The sequence below is a fragment of the Pleurodeles waltl genome, chromosome 5 (assembly GCF_031143425.1).
Source record: "Pleurodeles waltl isolate 20211129_DDA chromosome 5, aPleWal1.hap1.20221129, whole genome shotgun sequence".
Classification (NCBI taxonomy): domain Eukaryota; kingdom Metazoa; phylum Chordata; class Amphibia; order Caudata; family Salamandridae; genus Pleurodeles; species Pleurodeles waltl.
In genome coordinates this window covers 891,913,978-891,930,829 of record NC_090444.1, presented here as the reverse complement: position 1 = coordinate 891,930,829, position 16,852 = coordinate 891,913,978, and the positions used below count along the sequence as shown (strand labels likewise).

The 16,852-nt window shown below is 42.1% G+C and overlaps 1 protein-coding gene across 1 annotated transcript in view; it reads left to right on the top strand.

The window, feature by feature from the left end:
* Positions 1-16,852, top strand: part of LOC138297332 (HAUS augmin-like complex subunit 3) — a 289,356-nt gene that overhangs the window by 173,058 nt on the left and 99,446 nt on the right. The window lies entirely within an intron of this gene.

Below are 16,852 nucleotides of genomic sequence, written 5' to 3'. Positions count from 1 at the left end.
TGATCAGGGAGTAATGACCCAAGATGTAATAAGAGGAGGGTCCATAGAAACCCCTCAGGTAAGGGCCCGAGGAGAGCAAGCGGTTGAAAAACCAAGGTCTTTGATAGACCTTAGCCCAGTTGAAGCACCGTTGGAAGCAATGAGACAGGCAGGGCTAGGGGTGTTAACCCCACAAACAATATGTTTGAATGCTTCACAGTCGCCAATGATGCATGCAGGAAACATTTCATTACAAGGTTTTACGGTACAACAGTTGAATGAGTGGTTAGAGAAGACCTTTACTACGCAAAAGACTACAGTAACTGCAGTGGAACCGGAAAGGTTGGGGCGAGATGAGTACCTGAACTTTGTGAGACTAGGCGTGGAAACTGCTGAATTAATGGACGGAACAATGGGGGTAAACAGATTAGAGTCATACACAGAAGCAGAATTGAGATATCTGTGCCCTAAGATTACTAAGGAAGTAGGCAAGGTACATCAGAAATTAGCGAACCTGGCAGACAAATACAATATTGATATTGAGAATACTAAACATTTGAAAAGAAGTTACAGGTTAGACTTTGAATCAAAGGACTTCGAGCACATGAGGTCTGCTGGAATGAAAGCACATTTAAAGGAAATATTGCAAAGTGCACAAATCTGGGGAGCATTAGAAAAGAGACAAGGCAGATGGGCTAAGAAAAGAGACAAGGAGAAAGGTGACAGCCCAGGATCAAGTAAAGCTAAAATTACACCAGATAGGGAATCAGTAAAGATGCTACCAATGAGGGAAACAGCTGGTGGGGTTCTAATTTATGTACCGTGGTCCAGGGGAGACATCCTATCTTTTACAAATGATTATCCCAGGTTGAGGGAGAAACCGATCGAGTGGTATCAACGAACAGATAGGTTTGTGAAGCTTGCAAAGTGTCTCTGGGAAGACTTGAATAACTTGTTTGAAATCATTGTTCTGCCCGACTTATAGCGTGAGTGCAAGAGAGGGGTAGACTGGCCGACACAGGAGCCGGCAAGGGATAAAGTGACCGGAGCACCCTCTGAGGAGGTGATGAAGTACTATCATAAAGTGATTGAGTTTTTGAAGCAGAAAGTGTCACCGAAAGTGACTGATTGGCAGAAAATCGATCAGACCTCACAGGAGGTTAAGGAATCAATACATGCTTACTATGAGAGGTTGTTGAAGGCATTCAAACATTACAGTGGTACTGAGACGATTGAGCCGAAAGACATGAACCATCTTGTGTTCAGATTTGTTGAAGGGTTGAGACCAGAGGTTAGCCAGATGATTAAGAATCATTTGATCTGTTGGCAAGCGAAGCCGATTGACAAGGTGTTACAGTATGCAAAATACTGTAGTGATGAGATTGAGCTGAAGCAGAAAAAGTTGAAGGAGAAAGTGATGGTGATGCAGATAAGGGCTGCACAGGCAGGAATGCAGGGAAGGATTCAGCAGATGATACAGCAGCAACCACAAGGGAATGGTGTGTTTCAGGCACAACCAAGAGGTCGAGGTTTTGTGAATCGCGGTCCAGACTTGAATACTGTTGTAGTTCAAAATGATGTACAAGGGATGAAAAACATGTCACGCGTGCGGGGGCGTGGGGCATTGGAAGCGGGAATGCCCAAATGTGGTGCAGGATGGTGTCGTTCAACAAAGCACTAATGTCGGTACATTGCAAAATACGAGAGGTCCAAAGTTGAGAAATCAAAACCCAAACTTTCAAAATAACATGGTTCAGATGCAAGGGTTACAGCCCATGCAGCAAATGCAAATGCTGCGTGTTCAGCCAGTGCAAATGCAGCAAGTACAACCGCAGGTTCCCGTGGTACCTAGACAGCAAATGCAACTACCAATGGCTCCAATGGGACAGCAACAGGTGATGCTTCCTCAGCAGGTCACAAGTCAAGTGATGAGCCAAAATAATACAGTACAGCAATTCCCATTGCGTGGTGAAGATGGAATGAATAAGGAATGGTCGGATGACAGTTCAGAAAGTGAAGAGTGCAGGCTTGCAGCGTCCCTAGAGGTAGATCAGAGGGGACCCTATGTGGAGGGAAAGGTAATGGGTCACAAGGTTTCATTTTTGGTTGATACCGGAGCTACACGCTCTACAGTCAAAAGTGCAGAGGTTCCGAAATTGACACTTTCGGGGCGTACCATAAGAGTGGTCGGAGTAGCTAACCAATACTTGACGAGTCCAATTACAGATCCATTACAAGTTGAGATCGGCAACTTCCAGGGACTGCATAAGTTTGTAGTCTGTGATTCAAGTCCGGTATCCCTACTGGGAAGAGACTTACTGTGCAAAACGAAATGCTTGATTACCTGTTCTAATGATGGAATTGAGGTGCAGACAAACAGTGACGATGAAGGGGATGATGGTCAGTTCTCGGAATTAGAGACAGAAACCGCAAATGAAGATTACCCTTTGATAACATTTTTCCCGATGCTTACAGTGACTGACTTACCGGCTGAATTACATGGATCAGTGACAGAGAAGGTGTGGGATTTGACAGGAAAGGAAGTGGGACTGATAAAAGGAGTGGAACCAATTAAAGTTCAAGTAAAGCCAAATGCAGTATTTCCCCAGGTGCCACAATATCATATGGCACAAGATGTTCTTACCCAGGTGGCACAAATAATTGCGGACTTCGTGAAACAGGGAGTCCTGAAGGAAGTATTGAGCAGCCCATGTAATTCACCGATAATGGGTTTGAAAAAGCCCTTTGGGAAGGTTCGAATTGTGCAGGACCTGAGAAAAATAAACAAGATTGTGGTGAAGTGTTGCCCCATAGTGCCCAATCCAGCAGTGATTATGTTTCAGGTCCTGTGTGATGCTGAATGGTTCACCGTTGTAGACCTGTCACAAGCTTTCTTTTCGATACCTCTTCATGAGGACAGCCAGTTTTTATTCAGTTTCAAATTCCTGGACAAGGTGTACAGTTTGTGCAGAATTCCTCAAGCGTTTTCTGAATCACCGTCCATCTTCAATCAGATATTGAAAAAGGACTTAGAATCCCCAGTACTCCCTTTCAATTCAACTCTAGTACAGTACATTGACGATTTGCTGATTGCGTCCAGGACAAAAGATGACTGTAAATATGATACGGCCTTATTGAATCATTTGGGAAAGAACGGACATAAAGTGTCACCCAAGAAGCTGCAGTACTCCCAGAAAGAGGTGAAGTACTTAGGACACTTGATTGAGAGAGGGTCTAGGAGAATATCGAAGGAAAGGGTGACAGCCATTTTGCAAATGAACCCCCCGACAACAAACAGAGATGTTAGGATGTTTTCGGGAATGGTGGGTTACTGTCGCCAGTGGATACCCAACTTCTCAATTATCTCAAAACCATTGATAAAGCTAACAGGCAAAGAGATTAAAGATGAACCGTACACCATAACCCTATCCAAAGAAGAGCTTGAGTCATTCATGGAATTGAGAGAGTGCATGTGCAGGGCACCAGCTTTGGGTATGCCTGATTACACGAAACCTTTTCTACTGTTTTGTCATGAACGTGATGCTTGTTCTTAGTCTGTCTTAACACAGGTCCATGAAGGTGCAAACCTCCCTGTAGCATATTTTTCAGCTACCTTGGACCCCGTCGCAGCAGCCTTACCCGGTTGTTTGTGCGCAGTTGCAGCAGTTGGTCAAAGCCTCATGCAGTGTGAAGGCATAGTGATGGGACATCCCTTGACAGTAATGGTTCCACATTCAGTTGAAATTTTGTTGACTCGAACCAAAACTCAGCACATGACAAATGCCCGACTTACCAGATATGAGACAATTATATTGGGGTCACCTAATGTTTCACTGAAGCGATGTACTGTATTAAACCAGACAACTCTGCTTCCTGTTGAGAATACCGAGATTAATAATGAAGAGGAAGTGGAGCATGATTGTCTTGAGGTAACAGAACTATGTACCAAGCCCCAACCTGATATTCAAGATACGCAGTTAAAAGAAAATGACTGCATTATGTTTGTTGATGGATCCTGTCTGAGAGACTCAGTTGGAATGCTGAGAGCCGGTTACGCTGTGTGTACCATAGCTGGTATTATTGAAGCTTCCTGGCTCAAGAGAGTGTATTCCGCCCAAGTGGCAGAATTAATTGCCCTTACTAAGGCATGCCAAGCAGCTGAAAATCTGAGAGTCACTATCTATACTGACAGCAGATACGGATTTGGAATTGTACATGATTTTGGCCAATTGTGGTCACAGAGAGGTTTCATGACCTCTTCTGGTTCTCCTGTGAAAAATGGTGAACAAATAAAGTATTTGTTTCATGCGATTCAGTTACCTCTTGAAATTGCCGTGGTGAAATGCATTGCTTATGTTAAGTCGCAAGACTTTGTGTCCATGGGAAATGGCTATGCAGATTAAGTCGCAAGATTGTGTGCATTGAACTGTATATCGTTCAAGGACCAGTGGGAATTGTTACCGCAAACTGAAAATGACACCTGTTTGAATCTTGCATTAAGGGTGGGCGATACACTAGATGAGCTAAAGACACTACAGGGTCGTGCTAGCAAAGAAGAAAAATGCTCCTGGCAGAGAATGCAATGTGTACAAAGAGCTGATGACTTGTGGGTCTCAGAAGAAGGGAAACTGGTTTTGCCAACAGTCTTCTGTCACAATTTGCGAGGCTCTACCATGGACAGGCACATCTTGGGAGAGATGCAATGATCAGGTCATTCAAGATTGACTGGTTTAACCCAAAATTCAGAAATGCCGCAGAGGTTACCTGTCACAGGTGCATCATCTGTCAACAGATGAATGCCGGAAAAGGGACTGTGGTAACATTGAGCCACATAGGGAGAGCTGGTGGTCCATTTAGCAAGATGCAAATGGATTTAATTGAGATGCCTGTTTGTGGAGGATTGAAGTACGTGTTGGAGATTGTGTGTGTTTTCAGCCACTGGATTGAAGCTTACCCCACACGTAGGAACGACAGTCTCACAGTCGCAAAGCTGCTGCTTAGGGAACTAATACCCAGGTTTGGGTTCCCAGTCTCTATAGAATCAGATAGGGGCAGACACTTCGACAATGAGGTGATTAAGCTCTTGTGTGCCGCATTAGATATTGAGCAGAAGCTGCATTGTAGCTACCGCCCTGAAGCATCAGGACTAGTAGAACAAATGAATGGTACCTTAAAATCGAGAATGGCGAAGATGTGCGCAGCTACCAATATGAAGTGGCCAGATGCATTGCCCCTAGTGCTGATGTCGATGAGGAACACCCCTGATAAGAAGACAGGACTATCACCCCACGAGATCCTTATGGGTAGAGCTATGAGGCTGCTCGCAGTACCTGCAAATGCTCTTTTGAATATCACGGATGATATGGTGTTGGACTACTGCAAAGGTTTGGCTGATGTGGTTCGCTCTTTTTCTCACCAGGTGGAAGCTAACACATTTCCACTGATCAGTGATCCAGGTCACACCCTGCAAGCTGGTGACTGGGTGGTTGTCAAGAAGCACGCAAGAAAATCGTGTTTGGAGCCGCGCTGGAAGGGGCCATATCAAGTAATATTGACAACAACCACTGCTGTGAAATGTGCAGGCGTTCCAAACTGGATACATGCCAGTCACACAAAGAAGGTAACATGTCCATCTGATGAGGAACTTGAAGTTTCTGACTCAACAGTTCCAGAGAGGGAAGTCTCAGGGCCTGAAAATAGCCAAGAGAGAACTGAGACTGCAGGCGAGCCCACTGAGAACAGCCTTGTCCCTCAAACAGTAAACAAGTTCGAGAGAGGTGACAATGTGCCTATCTCAGTAGAGGCAGCAGGAGAACTAAATCAAGGAGACGTTCTCCCAGAAGCAGACGGATACGGGTTAGAGCTTGAACCTGTTACTATTTCCTATTCTTCTTCTTCTGGATCTGTAAGGAGAGATCAAATTACACTGACATCCCCTGAGCCAATTGCAGGTCCATCAAGAGAAAACACTATAGCACATGAGGAGGGCGCTGTTCAGCGTACTGAAAGGACAAGCAGGAAAAAGACGCATAAGGGAGATAACTGGCCAGAGAAGCAGGCTGCAAAAGAAAAGGTCGTACAAGGTGAAACAATAACCGAAGAAACCGATACCACAAGAACAGAAGATCTGAGTGAAGGAGAATTTCAAGGCAAACGCCGATTTGAAAAGAAAAAGAACTGCAAATAGAAGATATGCAGGTCCTGAATGGGCATATGCAACAACATCTGAATGGCAACAAGAATTCTTAGCGTTCTGTTTTGATTGAGAAGTACCAGGCCAATACTACGGTACCTGAAAATCCATTAAAAGAAAGAGACTGTGTTGAAACTGAAATTGAAAAAAAATTGAACGTTGGAAAAGCTAAGAAAGAGACTTATAAATTACAGGATGTGACACTGATAACCTGAATTAACTTTGAAAACCTGATTATGACAAGCTGCTAACCTGATTTGACAAAAGGGTCCTGGAGTGAGTAAAACGCTGTAAATATACGCAGAGAGAAAGATTTTTGCATCAAGAAAAAAAAAAGGAAAAAAAAAAGAGAATTTTACATCGTACTTAACTGATTATTGTTCTGCTATCTGATTCTTTACAGACATGGCTTATAATAGTGGTAGTAACAAAAGGGTAAAGTGTGTGGTTGGTTGTGTCTTATATTAGGTATTGTGTGTGCAATAATAATTGTAGGTGTGATTGTGGGAATGCCGTGGTTGGATAAGATAGCGACTAACAATGCTTCAAAACATGAGACTGCAACATTAACACCGTGGGAAAAGTTTAAGCGGGATGCAAGACACTTGCATGAGGGAACTAACTCAAAGGGGGAACTTTCCACTAATGTCTTCTATCGCTTGCTGAATTAATACGTTGAGACCATGGATGCGAAAAACTGTTGTGTGCACAAAGATTCCTTCATCAGTGCAAGAAGGGGTTACCTATCATAGCCTTCCATTAACGTATGGGATAAGTTGTAGCTTGCTATTAACAAGATTCTATAATCAAGAGCATGTGCAATATTTCTATTCAAATTTGGATGTAGTGTTCTCTTTTGTGCCTGTAATTGAATTTCTGAACAAGTTAGCTAAAGAGCATAGTATAAAATTAGTCAGAGGGTTCTTTGAACCAACACTTACATTTGGGACAGCTTATGCACACCGCAACAATCTGACTTGCTTATTGACACCTGTAGAGAAAAGCTTTCTAGATCACACTGATGATAGACGCAAAGCAATGAAAGAGAAAGGGTTAGAGAAACGCACCTATGCAAATGATTATGCTTACACTGCAATAAGGACACAAGGCAAACTGGCTATAGATGCTTTACATGTAGGAAGGCTTTGTATATATAGGCCGAAATCTGAGCAGGACACTTTATTTGTGGGAACGAGTGAATGCAGACATGTGTTTTTGTTTCAGAGTAAATGGACATTCATGTTAAATGGGCAGGACCCAGCGATCCCTGGGGTCTGTTATATCTGTGGACTTAATGCTTATTACCGTCTCCCTAAGGGATGGTATGGGACATGTTATTTGGGAATAGTTTTCCCAAAGATTTACCAGATTGATGACTTAAAGCAAATACCTAAAACGTCTGAATTACAAAATGCTAGACAAAAACGAGAGACAGCGGCTGCTGTCGTTGGTGACATATTTGGAGCCATAATTCCTTCAGTAGGGGTTATCTTAAACTCCATAAAGATTCAAGTTGTCTACTATTGTGGATAACATGCTGGCAAATTTTACAGGGGCTATACTCCTGATGGATACTGAACTTGCTGCGGAAAGAGCTATGACTCTTCAAAATCGGCTTGCTTTAGACATTCTTTTAGCAAAGAGTGGTGGATTCTGCAAGATGCTCAACGAGCGTCATTGTTGCTCATATATACCAGACAATAGTAAAAAGATAAGAGGAATGCTTACTAACCTAACTAAAGATAGTGCGGATTTGAAGGAACCTGGAGTGTGGGAGAAATTAGGAAGGGGAATTGCCAGAGTTGGGAGCTGGTTTAGCAATATTTGGGATGGGGTACTTGCAAAAATATTAGGTGGTCTATTAATTGTTCTAGCCTGTCTATTAGGATTATGGGGAGCTTGCAAAATTAATGACAAAATTAAAAAAAATTGGAACAACAGGAGTAAAAAGCATGAAGAAAATGAAAGGGAGAAAATGTTTAATGAAATTTGGGAGAGTTCACACAAGGGACAAGATGTTGAAATGCGCATTATGCGTAAAGTGAAAAATTAAAGTGAAAGGTCAAAGGGAAAGGTTTGTGTGATGACGGACGTCATCAGAGGAGTGACTGAGAGAGTGTAACTTATATAATCTATATTAACAATTAATGTTTATGAATTAATGTGTGATAATGCTGCATAGAAACTATAATAATTTTGCTTAAACGTGCACTTGAAATGTGACCACAGGGAGTGGCCGCCAATGTATACGTAGACTAATAATGATGACTAAAATGTTTATATTGTGTTTAAATAAGTTTGTACTAATGACTGTGTTATTGAATCTGTGCTGAAATCCTCATAGGCCTTCAGTTAGCCTGAGCCGAAGCTTAGCTGTTTGGCTCTCATATTAAATGCATTTTTCTATTTTTCAGTATGCTGACTCACAAAGGGACACGACCCTGCATGTTCTTTTTCTTCAAATTAGAAGACAAATGTAACCATGTTAGATCTGTTCTCAAGCATCCTTCATTGTGTGCAGAGTAAATGTTAGAAGCAAATTGAAACAGTGTAGATTAATGTAATGTACAAAGTCATTGAAACAGGTGAAGACAATGGAACTGCTGACCAAAAAATGTGCAAAGAATTACAGAAAGATGAAATCATACCGGACGTGCCACCTCTGAAGACGTCAATTATGAAGACCAATCAAAGACTTGTAAAATATTATGGGGTGAAGAGTTAGGTTACCTAATGTATTTTCTGATAGGTTAAAGATAGTGGGGTATAACAAATGTCCAATAGAATTTTGGGGGAATGTACAATGAAAAAGGGATAAAAACCCATGTCACGGAGAGTCATTTAGGTGGGTTAGGGAATGCTATTGATTTTATCCAGAAACTCTGTCACTCTGTTTGGTGACTTGTTATTTCACTTAAAACCATCCTCGCCCTTAGTTTTGTCCATGTTACACTTTACCTCCTTATGAGGGAAGTGCCCTTTTTGCCCCGGAGCTGAATTCTGACTGAGGGCGAAGTGACTGATGTCCTGAAGACGAAGACTGAACCTGTGCGCTGACCCAAACCTTGGAGGGTAATTATGACAATGCATTTGTGATTTGTCTGTTTGCTTTTCCTTTCTAGGTACCAACTGCTTATTTTGACAGAGACCTTAGTTAGATGTTTTTCCAAATTAGTGTTCTAAATTGTTTTGCATGAAGCCCAACATGCGAATGCTAATCAGTGGCTAGGACAGGTGTTCACCAAAACTGATGCAAAAAGATAAACGACCGAGACTATGCTTTGTTGAACTGACGCATTATTGACAATCTGCCGAATTTGACCTATGTTCACGCCATGTTATGTTCTGATGTTTGTGATTCTTGCTTTAATGAAATCTTATCAAAGTTGCCATATCGTGAATATGCTGTTATGTTTCTTGGTGTTGAGATTAACGCATCTGCTTTTAGACTGTAATTAATAGGGAATAAAACTCATAAAATTCTACTAAATCGGTGTGATTATTCATGGCTGAAAGGTCATGGTAGCGTCTTGATTTGATTAATGACTTTGACTAAAGTAAAATGTATTGTTGTGATAAATATTGCTGACATTATTAACGTATTGATTGAAATATTGATTAGCTATCTCGTCCTAAGGTGTCTCTCAACTGGGTCAAAAGATTCATTGGCCTAAAACGAGTCCTGGTGTGTAATAAATTATCATAAAGGGACCCGTTAACAGGATCATCCAATAATTCCAAAATTTCCTGCTCCCAACATATCTGGTGTATTGTTAATTATCTTTTTATAGGTGAGTGATATTGCCTTTTGCTGTAAAGGCTCACTCTGCAATCTCTCCATCAGAGAGGTACTGTCATCCACTCTGGCATCCCTTGATATATCTCTCTGCAGTGCGTGCCTCAGTCTTGGGTATCAGAAGACCTCACTTTCTGGCATCCAGTTCTCCACTTTAAGATCTCAGAAGTGTTTAGTGGCATCCCCACGACATACATGGCCTAGTTTACTGGTCCTTATTAAATCCCAACCTCCAAAGTCTGTCCAAAAGTAGCAGCTCACTTGTTGGGACTCTGTGTTGCCCCAGATTCTTGGTCTCCTTTCCCAGATCTGTAAGACCACTCGTATTTATGACAGCCACCCCACTTTAAGCCACTTTCTGTAAAGCGCTGCCAGGTATCCTCTCTGTTCTGTCCGGTATCCACTGTCTGACATTTCCTCTAGTTGGGAGTTAATGGCCTGTCATTCACAATTATGTGCTGAGAAGTTAAGTGTAATATGCCCTTATATTGGGAGGGCAATACTTCCATCATATGCCCCTCATGTCAACTTGTTCAGGGCAATTCTGGGAGGACCCTTGTTCGAAAACAGTCACCTCAACTCTTTATCCACACTGCAGAAAAACTACTCCGGCACTTGATATGGCATACTTTATTAATGGATATATGAATTTGGGCAAAACAGTGATATATAAGCCTCAATGAGAGTGGCAGTTGCCTCCAATAAGTAGCATCATCTCTAGACTGGGTGAGAATATTATATAATTTTTCTCTAAAGAATACCTCCCTGGAATACGTAATGTTCACACCCAGGTAACAAAACCTTTGTGAATTAATCGGTATCTGAATCTTGTTTAGCTCCTTAGGGGATCAGGCAGATAGCAGATAAATAGTTGATGTCATGCATTTTACTCCAAACCCGCTATATCTACCAAAAATTGTCACCATGTGCAATAGTCTGTCAATGTTAAGATCAGGCTCATAGATGTATAATAATAAATTGTCCTCATATAATGAAATCTGGTCTTCCCACCGCAGTCCCTTCACCAAGGGATCCACATGCAGCCAACAGGCAAATGGCTCCATTGCCAAGGCAAATATCATGAGGTGGGGGAAACACACCCCTATCATGTATATCTACCCAGGAGAAAAGGACTGCAGTGTACTACATTAACCTTGACACAGGCCACATGGTCTCGATAGAGGTAGCTTTACCCATATTAGAAATTTAGGTCCAAAGCTATACCCTCCAAAACCGGGAATAGATAATTCCATTTCAGAGAGTCAGAGGCATTGGCACCTGTATCTCAGTATGTGCCATAAAGCTTCCTCAAATGCAGCCATTTATGGTCTATGTGGACCAAACCTGCAGTCACTCAGGTGTGATTGCTAACGCCTTGGCCAGGATCTTATTTTCAAAAATCAACAAGGAAATGGGCCTCAGGGGTTTTGTCTGTTTGATGACTTACGACAAGCTACAACTGTTGTTCTTCATAAATCTGTCACCTCTCATCCCTTGCTACATTGTGCATGTTGAGTAGATGTTCTAATAATATGGAGCCTGACTCTTATAAACTTCAACAGCAAAACGTACATGTTTGCTAGGTTTCCCTAGGTGCCAACTAAGCTAGGGGTCAAAAACCACAGTTACCGCAATTGCAATAAAAAGGGTCATTTTTCTTAGTGGAAAAATAATGTGCCCATATTGCATTTTGTACCGTTTTCTGTTGCAGGCAGTAGGCTTAACCACACATTTTTTATTGGGAGACTTTGGGAAATGCTAAGTAGTAGCAAATTTGTGGCTCCCCACAGGTCCCAGAACTTTTCATCAAGGAAATATGAGGAAAATGTGGTGTTTTTCTTTTTGTCAGAGATTGAGGTTTGTAAGAGCTTCTGGAAAAGAAATCCTGGTGAGAGCACACAAGTCACCCCACCCTAAGTTCCCCTAGGTGTCTGTTTTCAATAATGTGCAGGTTTGATGAGTTTCCCTAGGTGCCCTCTGAGTTAGGGCCCAAAACCCACAGCTACCGACATTACTAAAAAAGGGTCAGTTTTCAGTGGAAACACTTTAATGTGCCCATGTTGCATTTTGGGCCCTTTCCTGTCACGGACACAAGGCCAACCCACACAAGTGTTGTAACATTTTCATCAGAAGACATGTGGAAACATAGATTATTAGAACATTTGCTATTACCAATTGGATTTCTCTGCATTTCTGCCTTCCAAATGTACGCCGGTGTGTAAAAGAAGGTTTGAAAAATGTAGTCTGAATCGCATGCTGGTATGGGTACCCACAGATTCAGAGCTGCACATATAACTTCTGCTTCTAAAATCCATATCTGATGCCCATTTCAGAAATACATAGGCTTCCTTAATACCCATTTTCACTCTACATATTTTATCATATGAATTGCTCTATACTCAGTACACCATGAAAACCCGTTCTAAGGTGCAGCTCAGTTTTGGCTCTGGGTTCCTCGGGTTCTTGGGCATCTTACAAAGCCTATAGATCCTGTCACCAGAAGGGTCTAGCGAATGTTGAATGGTATATTGCTTTTGTAAATCAGCCATAGTGACAAATGTACAGATAAAAACTGTCACAAATAACTTCTCAGTTTCCAGAATTCTTTATTTCAACAGTTACTTCCTTTGAGAAAACCTTGAGGGATCTACCAATATGACCCTTTGCTGAATTCAGTATTTTGTCTACTTGTCAGAAATGTATAGCCTACCTAGATTACCCATAGGTTTCATCCCAGGTTTCCACCACAAATGGGAAGTATGTTGAAAGACCAAAAATTAGGAAAAAAGGGTCACCTCTTTGAAAAATATTAAATCTGTGGTAAAAAAATATATATATTTTTTGATTCAGCTCTACACATACATGAAAGCTCGGGAGATGGTGACTACAGCACAGCAAGTGTTTCATTGTTGCCATTTTTATGAAAAAAACAGACACTTTTTTTAGTTCCCTCCTGGGGAAGTTGCAAACCTTGGGTGACTTTAGAATAAACATGATGTGGAGGGGTGGGGGCACAAATTTGGTGTGGATACCTTATGGGGGAAAAATAATATGGAGGCCGAAACGCAAAGTATTCCAAATAGCCAAAAAAAGGGCTCAGCACTGCGGTCAGAGCCTCCGAAGTTAAGGGGTTAAGAACCTTTTCCTATAACTGGTTGTGGTGGCACCCCAAGTAGCAGTCCCTAGTGTGCTGAGGGCTATTACAACAACACTGCAAGTGGGTTACCCCCCACATGCGGAGCTGAATCAAAAAACCTAGGAAGTAGGCTTTAGTTAGAAAAGAGTCATGTTTTCAATGCTTTACTAAAAGCTAACAGCGAGATTATAGTTCTAATATTGACCGGAAGAGAGTTTCTGTGCCTGCCAGCGAGTACTGAGAAAGCCCAGTGGGACACATAAGAGAAACTGTGTGAAAACTGCTCATGATAGGATTGGCTGAGGGTTTCTATTGAAGAGGAACATTTTTCCAAGATGAAGGGACCAAGGCAGTGGAGGTAGATTTATTACATGTGGCCTGAAGGATAGGAGTCATCACAGGCTTGCAAGATGGGCAGGGATCGAGCAGAGAGCCTATGGAATTGAAGGACGTGAGTTATTTGAAGCAACTTGAAATCAAATGGTCTAAAACGTACAAAGAGGGTTTCAAAGAAGTTTTGGCAGCACAAAGATCCAAGTTGGGGGGAGAAGCAGAAGCTTGTGCAGGATTAGATCATGGATGGTACTATGGCGATTACCTCTTTAGTGGCATTGCAAAGTTTGGCAATGCAGCAAGCAAAATAACTTGTTATATTACAGTGGCAAGCTCTTTATAGGTGCTGTGGGTAGCCTTACTAGAGGGGCAGCATTTACATTTTTTGTAATTGTTTTAGGATAGGTGTGTCATTTTTTTGTTGTTGTTTTTTTACACTGGGATTGCACATTTTCAAGATGTTGATAATACCACTGAGCGGACAGGCGGGAGCAATGGAACCAAGAAAATATATTGGACCCACTGAATTAGTGCTGCGTTTATAGATTGATTGTAGTCTGAAAAGTCAGAGTCTAGAGCGGCATTAAAGAAAGTTGATTAAAAAAAAAAAGCTTAAAGTGCAGAAGAAATATAGAGAAAACACACAAGGTAGTGTAACCAAAAAAAAAAGTAGTTTCCTAAAAATGAGCAATGAAAGCATATGAGACAGCCAGTCAAAAGGAAGTGCTTGTCTGTTCCTTGAAGCATAACAAGAATGTTTCACTTACGAGTGAGCACAGATAATGCACCTAGGATACTACGATTATTAGGTGGGGAGAGGAAAAAAGAATGACTTGAAACTAGGCCAGTGTGGCTGTCTGAGAAAAGGTCATATTAGCTCCCTAGGTGTCATGAGTTGTGGCAAAGGTACATTAAAGAAAATTGACAGCAAAATGAAAAATATTATCAATGAAGCAAGAATTAAACTCTCCTTGTGAGCCCAAAGGAAGTAATCCTGGTAAGTTGAAGGCAATAAGGAAAATAAGTATTGAAAGTGCTGAAAGTAGCACGGAAGTAGATGAGTGAAAAAACTGTGAGAAAATCCTCTTCCGTCCATCACCACCTATCCTCATAGTATGGAGGTGCCCCTTTGGCATCCTTCCAAGACTGTTTGCTACTCTTGTTTGCCCCTTGTGATTTGGGATCTCTATTCTAGGGATCTGTGACCTCTAGGTCTGCTCTGCTCCTGTGCTGTCCCATTCTTTGGCCTTCGCTCAAGCTTCTTTGTTAAAGCTACTATTTTGTGCCGCCCAATTTTTCCTTGTCTTCCTCCCAGACCTCCCTTGCATCATCAAAAACAGGGGAGTTGCTGCTCGAGGTTCCAAACTATGCTGTTCTCCATTCTTCGAAAGCCATGCCTCTTCCTTACGTCTTTGAAGTCTCAAGCCTGGTGACTTAGGACAGCTTTCTTGCCCATGCTTCTTCTAGTCTAAACATTTGTTCAGACTTTTTTGGAGTTGTACCCACATGTTGCAGTTCATGCAGAGTAGAATCAGCTATTTGTCAACGTTCTTGTTGAGGTATGAGGGCAGGCATGTGTCTGACCCAGCCCAGTACCAGGTTTTGAGCAGTCAGGTGTAACTTGGAGGCAATGTGTAAATTATTTATACGGCACTCAATCAGTCACAAAGTGAAAATACAACACGAGAAAAATCACCAAACCAATTTAGAAAAATATAACAACGTTTTTAATAAATAAAATTACATTAAAATGACAAAAACCCAATCACTAGAACCCAAGTAATAAATTTGTCAAGGTTCAGGTAAAAATAGCACAGTGAAGCACAAAGCACCACTTGCTGTTACCTGGTCGTGCTGGACCTGGTCAAAGTCACAAGTTCAGGCCGACTGTGATGGAGTGCGGGTTGGATACAAGGATCAGGTTTGTCCTGCTGAAGTGTTGGCCTTCTTAAAATCTAAGTCCATGAGAGGAACCTCGGCTGGAGTTCGTGTTGGTGCGGGCTACAAGGAGGTGCTGTGAGAAGGTTGTTGGCAGTGCTAGGACATGTCGTTCCTGGAGCTTTGTGTTGATGGATTTAAGCAGGTTGTCGCTGTTTGGCACGAAAGGTAGGTCGCAGTTGGAACTGTGTGCTGGCGGTAGACATGGTGATCATTGTTAACGTTAGGAGCCCACTTGTGGTAAAGAGCCACAAACTTCTGGATTTTCCCTGGAGTGCAGATTTCTCTGGATTTGAAACAGGAGTATTCGCTAATGCCTACTAAGGGGTCCAAGAGGGAGGGCTGGGGCACCGGAGTCACTCCAGCAGGCCTAAGGCAGGTGTAGGTGGTGCTAGTAAGCTGGGAAGTTCCAGGGAGGCCACTGGAAGCTTATGTCTCTGTTGGGCAAACAGAAGGTCAGCCAGCTGATCCTTGGAGTCACTTCTGGGGATCCTGATTTGAGATCCAGGCTCCCTCCTTCAAACAGCAGGCCAATCTTTCTTCTGACTTTTTCATAGGTAAATGAATGTTATGCTGAGAGGTTCTGAAGGTGCCACATTTATACCTAGTGCCCACCTTGGTGTGGGGGCAATCCCTGACCTATGCCACAAAATGGTTCTGGTCAGTTCTTCCCCCGAGTTTGGTTCCAAACTGTCTAGAGTGACAAAGGTATAAGTAAGCCTGGTGTCAGGTTCCTTTTTGCATTGCAGGCTGGGTCCTTTCAAGTGTAATCGGAGCAGGATACAACTCCCCATCCTGTCAGGAGGACCCACTCTCATCACACTTAGGCCCCTCTTGTCGCTATGTCTGAAAGGAAGACACAGCCCACAGAAGGAGAGCCAATCACAGTTCTGTGACCCAGGACGCTAGCAGAAAGGCACATTTGGTTTGGGCAAAAAAGTCAACTTTCTAAAAGTGACGTTTTTAGAATAATAACTTACAATCCCACTATTACATTAAAGGGGATTGTAAATTAGTTTAGATGAGTGAAATAAACATTTCTCTATCTGTTCTCAATCTGAAGTTTTCACTTAAGTCAAATATGGTAACGAGTGTTAATCTATGGGAGAGATAGCCTTTCCATGGTGAAAAACGACATCTGGTGTCTTTCACTGTCAGGACATGTGTAGCACTTAAATACAACACACCCTGCCCTATGGGCCTTTAGGGCCACCCTTAGGATTGATTTGTAAGTATTAAAAAGGTGATTTAGGCTTGACAAAAGGTTTATTTAGCCAGGTCGAAATGATGGTTTGAAACTGCACAGCAGGCTCCAGTGGCAGGCCTTCGACATGTTTTACAGTGCTACTTTAGTGGGTGGCACAATGAGTGCTGCAGTAGCAATTAATTTACAGTACATATAGTACTATGTAATAGGTCATTACAAGTCAATTAAATAACCCAATCAGGTGTACACTAATTTTACCATATAGGAGAG